The sequence below is a fragment of the Phoenix dactylifera genome, unplaced genomic scaffold, assembly GCF_009389715.1.
Source record: "Phoenix dactylifera cultivar Barhee BC4 unplaced genomic scaffold, palm_55x_up_171113_PBpolish2nd_filt_p 001087F, whole genome shotgun sequence".
In the NCBI taxonomy this organism is placed as follows: Eukaryota; Viridiplantae; Streptophyta; class Magnoliopsida; order Arecales; family Arecaceae; genus Phoenix; species Phoenix dactylifera.
The window spans coordinates 14,476-27,376 of record NW_024068434.1 but is presented as its reverse complement, the minus strand read 5'-3'; positions in this window follow the sequence as shown (position 1 = coordinate 27,376).

Sequence of the window (12,901 nt, the reverse complement as noted above, 5' to 3'; positions counted from 1 at the left end):
CATCTTGCAAACATGATCTAATCCAATTAGACCCTTGATCAATTCCCTTGTGTGTGACCCATTGGGTTCCTTATCTTAGCCAACAGTAGGTGCAGGTGCAAGTTGACCTAACCTGATTAGAATACCTCTAATCCAATTTAGGTTCAATTAATTGCTAAACCCGACTTAGCAATCAGAACCTTTCTGATGCTTTAATCTAATCAAACTCTTTGATCCGATCAACCCACAAGACATGATTAACGTCTAGCAACGTATCATGTCTACCCGAAAGATGAGGAATGTATTGAACAAATCCAAACATACCCTTCAGTGGCAAGTTACCGTGCAATTCAATCCCTCAGTCATACTACATCCTGAATAAGTGCATGAGTATGGATCAATATCAAACTCAATCACTTATTCATGTCTCTCTCAATCTTTTATATGATAATTCAAACAATGAAACATTAGAAACTCTTTCTAATTTTTATTTTGCTTTGATCAAAGGCTTCTTGAATCATCATAAGATTAGAGTAAGTAGGATGTTACCTTCTCTTACTAGAAGTGACTAATTCCTTGTTGACCTACTCACAACCTTCGTACAAAATCCACCATATCCAGAATACCCCGTACACAACGCAATGTCGTGAATGAGGGTAAACCAAAACATAGCTTCAAGTGCATAAGGTACCATGGTGATCTCAGGTCTAAGGATCACTTGCACAACTCCCACTATGAGAACCATCTTTTGATAATTAAGTAAGAATCCATAAGATGTTCTCATGGCTGGTCATTTCAGTGAACTCATTCCTCTAATGAGCACCCACATCTTTGTATTAGTGTTCTCACACAAGTGATTGTGAGATCAATCTCCCTCTACATCGAGCATATATAAGATGTACCAGTCTTTCCGGTAATATTGATCCCCGACTCAATATACCAATTTGACTGAAAATATTCTAAATTAGAATTTTAGGATTTTAGGTCTCACTGGTATGATCTCATCATAACCCTAAAACCAATGTCCTAATTTATGGGGTTCATCATCCAATAATAAAACAGATAAGCAGCAAATGACGAAACATAATGCCTTTATTGATATATATCGAGTGTCAAAGTACATGATTTGGAGGATTACAAAGAGAAACCCATCAAATGATTGGCTTATAGGGCATCTACTCTTTCACTTAGCAGCTCTACTACGGTGGAAGACCTATGGACTTAATATTGGGTAATCTAGTCTTAGTAATTGCAACCTTGAGCTCTTCATAGGAGATAATCGATCAATTGGCCAGGTAAGTAGGTGGGAGGCTCCCCTTACTCGGAGAGTAAGGTCCTAATTAAGTAACCACCTTTAATGCTTTCCTAGACACCAATTAGATCAATTAATCAAATATGGCTAGCTCAAAGTCTGGTTCACTCTTGACTTATTGAGGAGATTTTAATTTAGATCTCTTTCATTTAATTATCTACATCTCATGCAAATAATTATCTACCCGCTATGCATAAACATAATAAACATAAACAATAAGGCATAATCACAAAATAACTAGTGATGATCATGGATCCAAGATGGGGTCATAGTACAAGCACATGCACGTCAATTGGTTAGATCATCTTCAACTCTTGATTCGATCTTGAGCATCCTAGGTTCAATTGTGATCAACTCCTTGATCCATCTTTAATCAACCCTTGATCTCGATCCGCGCAAATCGTGCTTGTGGAGGCATGCACCGATCAACCATTGACATGCAAACACATCACAGATTACATTCCAGATAACTTTAAAAATTAAAAATAGTTACACTTTTTTTTTCATGAGAAATGCAGGTCTCTAATACATCAATTTAAGATGCACGCAGGCATCTGAAAATCTGATTTACATGCCATCACATAACATCACAGAACATCTCAGACATTGCAGAACATTTCAGCATAATTAAAGGGTTCATCCATGATCATCACTAAATACATCTCATGCATTAATTATAATTTACAGATCTGAATATTTAGCATATTATGTCATCATATGAGTTACTAATCATGCAAGATATAATTCTAAATATTTGTAATCACATTAATAAAGCAATAGAATCATTAATCTAAACACATAAAAATCAGCCATACAGAAAAATCAGCAACTTGAAAATTCTGCATGCAGAAAAATCAGCAAGTATAATCTTTAAATTTTCAGATCTATTATGCCTTTAATCTTTTAATTCTAATCTTAATCTACACAACCATGGCTCTGATACCACTGTTGGAATCCTACGCACGCCGCAGAAAAATCAGAACGCAGTGGAAGGGACATGCGCGAGATCCCGTTTATTGCATAAACGTATTTTTAAAACCGTCGCAGATAGATTAGGATTAAAAACCTTTTACAAGATTAGAAAGATCAGATCTTCACCTTGTGTGGGTAAATGATCATCGCAAACTGATGATCGTGGTATTTGTTGAAGGTTCGCTTGAAGCCGCACACGCGTCTGGCCTCTACGGGTATGTACACGAAGCAGAGGACCGATCAAAGCTCTCGAATCTCTCCGGGGTGCTAGCTCCCTTGCAGAGATGTCTTTTGATGGCTGAAAATCTTCCTTTGAATCAACTCTTGATTGCCTTAGGGAGGAGGAAGAAGAAGGATGGATCAAAGAAAAAGAACAAAGCCCTTGCAGCCTTTCCTTTTCCTTTGCGTTGGAACCAAAGAAGAGAAGGGAGGAGGGCCGCCAAGCCTTTCTTTTCTTTTCTCCTTGCTTGCAGCTGAAGACCAAGGGGAGAAGAGGTCCTCACGGCTGGAAGAGGAGAGGAAGAAATTACCCTAGGGGGCCGCCCCTTATCTCCTCTTATAGGTGTGTGGAGCTCCAAGTCTATCCAATTTTGGAACCAAGAGGAGGGCGTACGCCCCTCTTCTTTTATTCTTGAGTTCGGCCACGGGAGGGGCGTACGCCCCTCCCTCCTCATCCTCCATCATGCATGCCCCACTTAATCTAATTAAGTGGGGCGTGGGGCCTAATACTAGGGGGACCAATCCTCTTCCAAAGAGGATTAGGTGTACTCATCTCCTTTCCCTTCAAATCCTAATCTAATTAGGATTCAATTGAACCATGACTCAATTGAAATCTTTAATCCTAATTCAATTAGGAGTCATCTTAATTTATTAGATTAAAATTAATTAGAACTTAAGTGTCGGATTACCCCCGCATGCATCTCATGAATGTTCTAGAAAACGTAGATTTCAAAAAAATTCTAGAGTTCTTTAACTCAGATTTATGAAATCTAAAGAAAAGATTAAAATTAAAAGACTAGATTAATTTCAGATCTACTATAATTACTAATTGTATAGAATTTATAAATATCTAATCTTTACCTTTGAGCGGGTAGAATTTCACCGCTATCTGATGATCGTAGGATTTCTGGTTCTCTTAAAGCCGCACAAGCGTCCGGGCTCTACAGGTATCCACACGAGGTATAGATCGCTCCAAGATCTCACCGGGGTGCTAGCTCCCTTACAGAAATCACCTTTGATAGCTGAATTCATCTCCTTTTAATCAACTCCTTGATTACTTTGAGAGGAAGAAGAAGGAGGATGACGAATGTCGAAGAGGAGGAAGAAGAGGATGGCAGCTCTTCTTCTTCTTCTTTTGCTCACGCCAAGGAGGGAGAAGGGGAGAGAGGGTGGCGGCAGCAGGAGGGCTTCAATGCTCTTATGTCTCACGCCTGGTCCCTTTAAATAGGCATCTCATGCCTACACAAACAAGAAATAATTTCAAGAATCAATCAATCCTTGATTCATCCCTCCAAAATCTGCAACACCCCTTACTTAATTCTATCGCAACCCTTACTTAAAGAGTTTGAAGAGAATCCAAGGGATGTACTCATGCCATGTGGCAATCCGCGTGAACCAGGAGGAGGAGGAGGATGTCCACCCCTCCACATGGCCTGGAGACCATGAAAGGAAAGGAGGGGCAGACGCCCCTCCTGTCTTGGTACGTGTGAGAAGGAGGAGGGGCGGACGCCCCTCCCTCTTTCCTTCTTTGCTCCTTATGCATGGAGGAAGGGCTCTCTCCCTTCCTTCCATGTATGGGTCACCTAATCTAATTAGGTGTTACATAGTTTCACTTGATCAATTGAATCCTAATCCAATTAGAACCCAATGTGTCCTCCAAATTGATTTATGTGAATCCTAATCCAATTAGGACTTGAATTAGACTTCATGAATCAAGTTCCTTATCCAATAAGGAGTTCTAATTAATTAGGCCTTCCCATCCTTATCCAATAAAGTTAAGCCTAATTTAATTAGGTCCAATTAAATCAATTAAATTGCAATCTAATTGCGATTTCTTCTTCTTTAACTCACTAACTCTTAGCTGGTTAAACCAATTGTCAATCAAATTGACAATCAATTTTAATTTTGATTTCAAATCATAATCTAACCGTTGGAACGATCAAAACCTCTAATGTGTGTGACCCCTTAGGGTCTATTCTGACTGGTAGCGAGATATATTATGATCTCTATCATAATATCATCGAAATTCTTTTCAATGGGTTGAAACGATTTCAACTCTACTCTTAGGGTTCATTGATCACCAAGTAAATGTCTTCGAGTCTCACGATCCACTCGTGACACCTAGCAGCATATAGTGACAATCCAACAGAATGGAAGAGATGAACCTCTAGGTGCAGTTAGCGTATGATACAGTACCTCTATCATGGATTCCGATATGACGGAGGTTATGGATAACTCGTCAAACCCCATCGTCTATCTTATGTCATATTTATTTGACTCAAGTTCAAGATTGAAAAACTCTTTTTCCAGAACTGTCCTGGCCAAGATCTTTCGAACTTAGTCTCATAAATCACATAGGATCACTCCTAATCTATCAAGGTCGATAGATCCCATCTAGATGCAACCCTAATCCGACAATGAACCTACTGCAGCCAATCTGCACCATAAGGATCTTTAGGGCCCATGTTTATGTGCTCGTCAAACTACAGCAACCTCACCATGATTAGCTGAGGCATCACAGGTCTAAGTATTAGTCATACAACTGTAGCATCAAGTAAGTCACTGACGAGTGGATAGATATCCAAGCGACTTCTTGCTTTAGTTATGCTCAGTACCTTTGTTCTCTAATAAGCACTTGCACAATCACTCCAGTGTCCCCACACTATGAACTTAAGACTCGTCCATCAAGAAAAGTAATTTGTGCTGTAATCTCAGCGGATCGATCTGTTAGATGTATGCCCTAGAAGCCAATTTTGGCTGACACATTATTAATTCTAGGACATAATTTGTACTTGACTTTATTATTATTGAATAAATGAAAGGCATCTTTTTTATTCATATTATTATTGTGTCTATGAATCGTCCAAAGAATTAATAAGATGATGATGCATATTCTCAAGAGTTGAGAATTTGAGCCATGTATCATTAGTGATTAATTTCTGAACGCTCCTGATCGATGGATCATCACGAGGACGGTGATCGATCCGATGAGATCAGTGCACAGATTACTTTCCTTATCGATGGACGAGACTCGAGTCCACGGTGTGGCGACACTGAAGTAATAGTGCAGGTGCTTGTTAAGAACAAGGGTACTGAGCGTGACCAATACAAGAAGTCACTTGGATGTCTATCCACTCGTCAGTGACTTGCTTGATGTTGCAGTAGTGTGACTGGTCCTTTGACCTGCGGTACTTCGGCTACTCACAGTGAGGTTATTGTAGTTTGACTGCACGCATACATGGTCTCTAGCCATATGGGTCCATGCAGTGTAGATTGGCTGCAGTAAGTTCACTGTAGGAGTAGGGTATGCACCTATAAGGAATCTATCGACCTTGATAGATAAGGAGAGATCCTATGTGATTTATAAGACTGAGTTCGTAAGACCTCGGCCAGGGCAGTATGCACAGTGGAGAAAGAGTTTTCCACTCTCGAACTTAAGTCGAATAAATCTTCACATATGACAGACGATGGGGTTTGACGAGTTGTCCATGACCTCCGTCTTGTAGGGATCCACGATAGTAGGACTTGATGAGAGCACAAAAGTGCGACATACATGTCACTAAAATTAGTGTTATTGCTAACGGATAATGATAAATTCACTGGATTAATATTATATTTGGGTTTGACACAGATCATCATAAATTAGAGATAAAATGCACATTAAGTACAAATTTGACTTCAGAAGGATCCCTTCCCAGATCCGACCCGGTTGAAGATCGGGTCGGGTCCGAGTCGGGTTCGGGTCCGAATCGGGTCCGAGTCGGGTTCGGGTCCGAATTGGGTCCAATTTTTCTGTGCTTTTGGGAAAGAATTTTGGGCAAATCTAATTTGGCCATATCATAACTATGAGGTGCTGGGTGACCCATGACTTGAAAGAATTGCACTTGCCCTCCAGTCAGAACAGATGAACCGTGACGAACTCAGTCCGTCCGTCTATAAGCCAAATTTCATATCACACTATTTTTTAACTATATGACTAATTGGACGGAACTCGGTATCTCCCAACTCCCATCTCAGGAGGGCAAAGAAAGTCCCAGACCTTCTTCCAAAAATCCAATTCCATTGCAGAAACTGGCACATGACCCATATTCAGTTCACCGCATCCAAGCCAGACGTCCCAGGGATCTCGCGATCAGCCCATCACCAGCCGTCCCAGCGCGTCTCCAGCAGTCCGCGACCCGTCCCAGCCGTGCGCCCATTCCGTCGATCCCGCGGCCCCGAGTCCATGAGCAGCCAACCATCCGAAGGAAATTCCATCGCGTCCGAGCCACTGTGATCCAAGCTCTTCTGGATTCAAGACCCCTTCCTCCGCCATTTCTTCCACCCATGATGCAGCAACAGGAATCCATCCCAGCTTCCACCACGGCCGTGATCGGCTCCTTCCACGGATCACTCTTCAACGTTCTACTCCCGCGCCATGATCCAGCGATCCCGTCTTCCGATTGCAGCACCCGATCAAGCCGTGAAGCCCTCAGCCGTTCCGTGCATTCATTCCTCCCACAAATCATGCGTCTGCAGCTCCTCCCTCTTCCGTGTGCGACCCGGACAACCGTCTCCTCCAGCAAAGATCCCGCAGCGCCCCTTTCCGGATCAGCCTTCCCGAGTCCAAGCTCTTCCGGAATCCCAGCAGCCATCATCCCACGCCCGCTCCGCATCCATCCTGCAGCGTCCCCACCTTCCGCATGCATCAAATCCTCCATGATTCAGATCATCCACCACGGCCGTGATTGGCTCCTTCCACCGATCCCTCCCTCCAAATCCTCCTCCCAGCTTTTTCAGCCGCGTGCGAGCTCCATGGATCATCAAGACCCCAACCTCCGCCTCTACTTCCGCCCGTTGATCCCGCGCCCGTTTCTCTTCCATTCCAGGCTCGGGCGATCTATAAGAAGGGGAGGACGAGAGGAGGAAGGAGAGCTGGGAGAGGGTGGTGGCCGGGGGAGCTCGGCTCTCGGCTGGGTGGGGGCCGGCTGGTCCAAGGGAGGAGAAGGGAGCTCGGCTGGTTCACAGGAGAAGGAACAGGGGAGCCCTGTTTTCCGAGAAGAAGAAGAAGAAGAAGAAAAAAAATAATAATATTTTATTTGTTTTAGGGGCTCCACCCGGAGAGAGAAGCTTCTTGTTTCATTTTCTTAGGCTTCCAATCTCCATTTTTATTTGTAATCAATTTTCTTTTACGAAATCTAGCGATTTTCTTTCATGCAATCCCTGTTCTAGGTTCAAGTTAATTTTTGTTTTCTTTTTATGAAATTTTTTAATTTTTCTTTTTATGCAATACATTAAATCTTCCTTTTTGCAATTTGTGTTCACTTCAATCTTCTTGTTTTCATCCATTTTAATTTATGCCAAAGCTTTTCTTTGATTAGTCAAATATGTAAATGCTTTTCGAATTTAAATAACTGTCTTTCCGTTAATTTCAATTAGAAATTATTCAACATCCTCAAAATAATGTTTTTCTTTTATCATTCAAAAATCGATTTTGAATCCAGGTGAACGTTTTAATTTTTATGCAACTCCAACTGCCTCCCTGTGGATCGACCTCTTACGACCACTATTCATCGAGTAGAGAAGGTAAGAGTCGAAATTAAATTTAACTTTTGTTCGTCGGTTCTAACAACGATCTGTCTAGCATATTTTTAGGTAGACAGGAATTGGACGAACAGAATTTTGGCGCCGTTGCCGGAAAGGCAAATCGAGAAGCAAGAACGATCACGAGGATCAAATCAAATTTTGGATGCCCGGAGTGAACGCACTCCGGTAGTAAGTTTTTATTTTTATTTTTATTAATTTTCCTTATTTTGATAATTTCTAGTTAAAATTTCGAAGTTATTAAATTCTAAAATTTGAAATTCGAAATTTAAAGTTTTTTTTCAGAAAAAAAGATAAAAAAATTAAAATTCAAAAAAAAAGATAAAAAAAATTGAAAAAATTTCCAAAATTAAAAAAAAATTCAAAAATTTAAATTCAAAATTTGAATTCTGTGATTCGAAATTTGAAATTTAAATTAAAAAAAAGGTTAAAAAAATTAATTAAAAAAAAATTAAAAAAAATATATTATTTTTGCTAGTAATTGATAGGGTGCAATCCCCCGAGGTAATCATACCTCTATTGGGGCTCCTCACGGAGTAATCTCCAGAGCTTATTCAACGGGCATTCGGAGATTGACTGACGCATAAGGATTAGTTTTAGTTTACATTCAAGTTATTCCTATATTAAAATTTTTTTAAAAAATAACATAAAATTAAAAAAAATTTAAAAAATAAAAAAAAATTGCTTGCTCATTTAATCAGTACAACCTAATGACATTGCATAAACTTTAAAAAAAAATTTATTGATTATTTGCTGCATTTAGTATTAAGCATTTGCATAAAATAATTTAAGGGCAAAATCCATTAAAATGATAAGGTCGGGAAGTCATTACCTGTCCTTAGCCCAAAAATCACCACCTTGCATACTTATCCTAAGCCAAATTAAATTAAAATCAAATTAGACGTTGGCCTTAGGATTTTCGAGCTCAATTAGGCTCTTAGAAAGAAGCGGCTGAAAGCCACTCCAGTGAGGATTTAGTAATTGGTGATGTCTAGGAAAGTTTTACAACAGTGAGAACTGTTACGGGTATTGTGGTATCGGTGTATCCCTTCTGGCACCACCACACACCCCGGGACTTTTCTGGTCACTGGTTACTGGATCACTTAACTGGTAAGCTCAAGCTTAATCTGAAAGGGAGATTAGGAGCTGTCTAATCTAGAGAGAATTTCAGAAACTTTTTTAACCTGATAAGTCTCTGTGCAACTAGATTTAAGAAGCTACTAAACCTCACTTAGTTCTAAGACTAATAGGATCAAATTATTATGTGGTATTGGTTGTGGTCAGCTGTGTCTAGCCCTTCTTTTCTTTTAGGATTTCGTTTAGGAGTCGAGTCTAATTAAGTTGTGGATAATGTATGCATGGTAGAAAATCATTAAGGGGTAAGTTAACACCATTTAACCCAGAGGTTGGAAAAAAGTATCGTCACATCCGATGAATTATTGATCGGTTCTTTTAATTTTGAAAATAAACCACGCAATAGCACGTATCTTGTAGGATAGTGATTACGGGTGTCGGTCCACAGGGATTGGAGACAAGTTATTTTTCTTTTAAAAATAAATCAAAAAGAAGGATTTGATAACTTGATTTAACTTAATTAATCTATGAGTACGAATTGAAATTTTATCAAGGTAAATAGATCTAGGGTTTGGAATCCACCACATAGCATTGCATCAAGGATTGTGTTCTTAGTTTTTATCTTTTGGAGAGGCATGCAATTTTGGCTACAAGCCTTTTAAAATAAAAGCATAAAGAGTTTTAGGAAGATCCATCTTCGGTATAGCATGAAGTGTCTACCTAAGTATGCTAATCTAGGGTGTAGCACATCTCATCTTCCTAGGCATGGATCATCTTAGACTACTTTAGCAACATGAATAGTAAATGGCATGCTCAAGGTTTAAACATCATAAAATAATTTTTCATTGAGAATGAGAATTTAAACAAACTCCAAAAAGATTAAAAGAGTAAGAACTACAATGCCCTGTTACATTGCTAGGGCTTCATCCAGCCCTAGACTAGGTGTTCAGCCGCGCATGGTGGCCGGATGTCCTTCCATCTTCAAATGAAAGCCTTCACCTCTCATTCTTCCCAGAATAACACAAACTCTTCTCTTTCCTCCTCTCTCTCTCTTTTTTTTTTTTTTTTTTTTTTCTTTCTCTCGGCTGGTGGCTTCTTCTTCTTCACCGAAACAGGGGTTCTCTCCTGTTTTCCTCCTCCTCCGATCCGAGCTCCTCTCCCCCCTTTTATAGATCGCCCGAGCCTTGAAGCTGGTGATGGATTCATGGGGAACGGACGCATGATTCTTGGGACGGTCTGCACGCAAGGCTGGATCAAGGGAGCTGGTTCGATGGGAGCTGCCGTGAGATTAGCTGGGACGGCTGGCGAATGGCTTGAATCCAGAAGAGAGGGACGGCTAGATGCTTGGGCTCACGCATGATCTCACGGGATGCTGGAGATGTTGATCCGGAAAGGAGGAATCTGCGGGATTAATGGGAAAGCATCACGGGATGCTGAGAGGCTGACTTGGAACGGAAGAAGTTGAGATGGGAGGCTGGCTGCGGGATCCTTGATGGCTGAAGAGGAATGGATCTGGGGTCGTGATCGATGGGAGGAAGGAAGCGCGGGCTGAGGCGGAGGCGTTGATGAAGCGGACGGTGTGGCACGCGGACGCTGGGAGGAAGAAGCGCCACGGGATCCGGCGGAGAGAGGTGGCCGACGACGACGTTGGGGCGAGCTCCTTTGATCGCGCGGGGGAGGATTGCGTTTGTTGTGAGCGAGGCGGGATCACGGGAAGATTTGGCAACGGGAGGAACAGTGGATTAGTCGGGAAGAAGAAGAAGATAAACAGTGAATTTATTTATTTATTATTTAATTTTTATATATACATAAATATATATATATATATTTGTAAAAACACTGTTCATATGAACAGTGTTTTCACGGGATACTGTTCATATGAACAGTGAATCCAGTAATTCGTCCCGAAATTATTTTTTATTTATTTTATTATTTTATTATTTATTATTATTATATTTTTTTGTTTTAAAATTATAAATTTTATATGAAGGCACGCAAGGCATTGGTTGGGAATTGACTTTGGGTTTGAGGTGGGTCATGATTGTTGATTTGCTTGAAATTGTTCTCGAGCCCAATGTTATTTAAATTTAATTCTTCCTGAGCTGCTTCAGATCGAACTCGACCCGACAAGACTAAAAATCGGACCGTGACCTAATAAAAAGGGTTAATCAAACTTTTGCCCCATACATAATTAATTATAACTTTCGATCGAATCAGGACAAAAACCCATTTAATTATAACCTCGGCTTGATTACAACTCTATTAGGTTAATAAATCAGGTCAACACAATCTCCTCCTTATATGTTTTTTTGTAGTTTTCATGAAAGATCGCAACCGGAAGAGGGACAAGTTCAGAGTCGGTTTTAAGAAAAGAATTATTTACTTCTTACCATAATTTAAATTTATTTCAATGATTATTCGATTTCATGGTAAAACAAGTAGTTATCCGTTTAAGAACATTGATAAGTGCTGGAAAAAGAATATTAAATTATAGATTAATCAGCACTTATCACACCCCCAAACCTATGTTTTGCTAGTCCTCGAGCAAAATAAAACTAGAAAAGAAAAACTCTAACTCACTTTCGCAGGCATCGCGATTGCATTTACCACATGCAACAAGGCTTTAAACCCCTAGGTTACCCTAGTGGACGAGTTATAGTCTCGTGAGGGTTTCCAGTGAAGATACCCTCAAACTTCAATATCATTTATTGTTATGATTAATTTGTTGTTGTTGTTGTCGTTGTTTTTTTTTTTTTTTTTTTTTAATTCGATTGATGAAACTTCAAATTCCAAGTGCATACTAGCTAGAAAATTTTTTTTTTTTTAAATTAAAATCTAATTTAAGATACATAAATGATAAGAATTTCAAAGCACACACGGTTTTATTTACTAAGTCAGCCCAAATTCTAGATTAGTATGCAATCTAAGTTAAAGTCATTAAGTTTTCGTTTAGGGAGTTGTAAGACTTATTTATACTGGAGTGCTCGATGAAATCTGGACCGTACACAAGCTAAGGATTTGGATCTCCAAAATATTGTTAATATTAGTAGTTTCCAAGGATTGGTCGAAAAGACCTACTCACTGATTCAAAATCATCTTATCTGCAGGATTTCGAGAGTTGTGGATGTTTACTTTAGTACCTCACGGGCTTTATCTGTAATGTTCCAGTTTACTCGAATTTTTACAACGACGGCTTTCACACTATTGTCTTTTCGGTCAATACAACATTTTTTTTTCTTTTTTTTTTCTCTTTTTTTTTAAAGAAAGATATATAAATTGTGCACTTTTACTCTTGTGGTGATTTCTCCGTGTAACGAGCAATCAGTCGACAACTCTCACACCAGTTGGCATAAGGTGTCGGGCATCAAGACTCCCCTATGGACTTATGCTCGGAGTCCTCATCTCAAGCCCACTTGATCTTTGACAATAGGTAGCCCTTTTCGATGTTCCTGACTAAATCTATTTTTATTTATGTTTTTTTTTTTTTTTTGGATTAGATAAGTATGATTCATCAGGGTCCAAGGTTGCTACCATACTCTCAACATAATGTCGAGCCTAGACCTTAGAAGAGTCGGCCAGTGTGTAGTGAAATTCCAAAGTATTAATTAGCTTACAACTCCCTAAGAGAGACTTAATAAAAAGAACTTAAATTTGTATCACTTCCCACTAGTCATTGGGCTTTTTAGATTTTATATACCTTGTGTGTTTATCATTCTCGCATAAATGTATATAAATTAGGTTTTTTTTTTTTAACCAAAACTT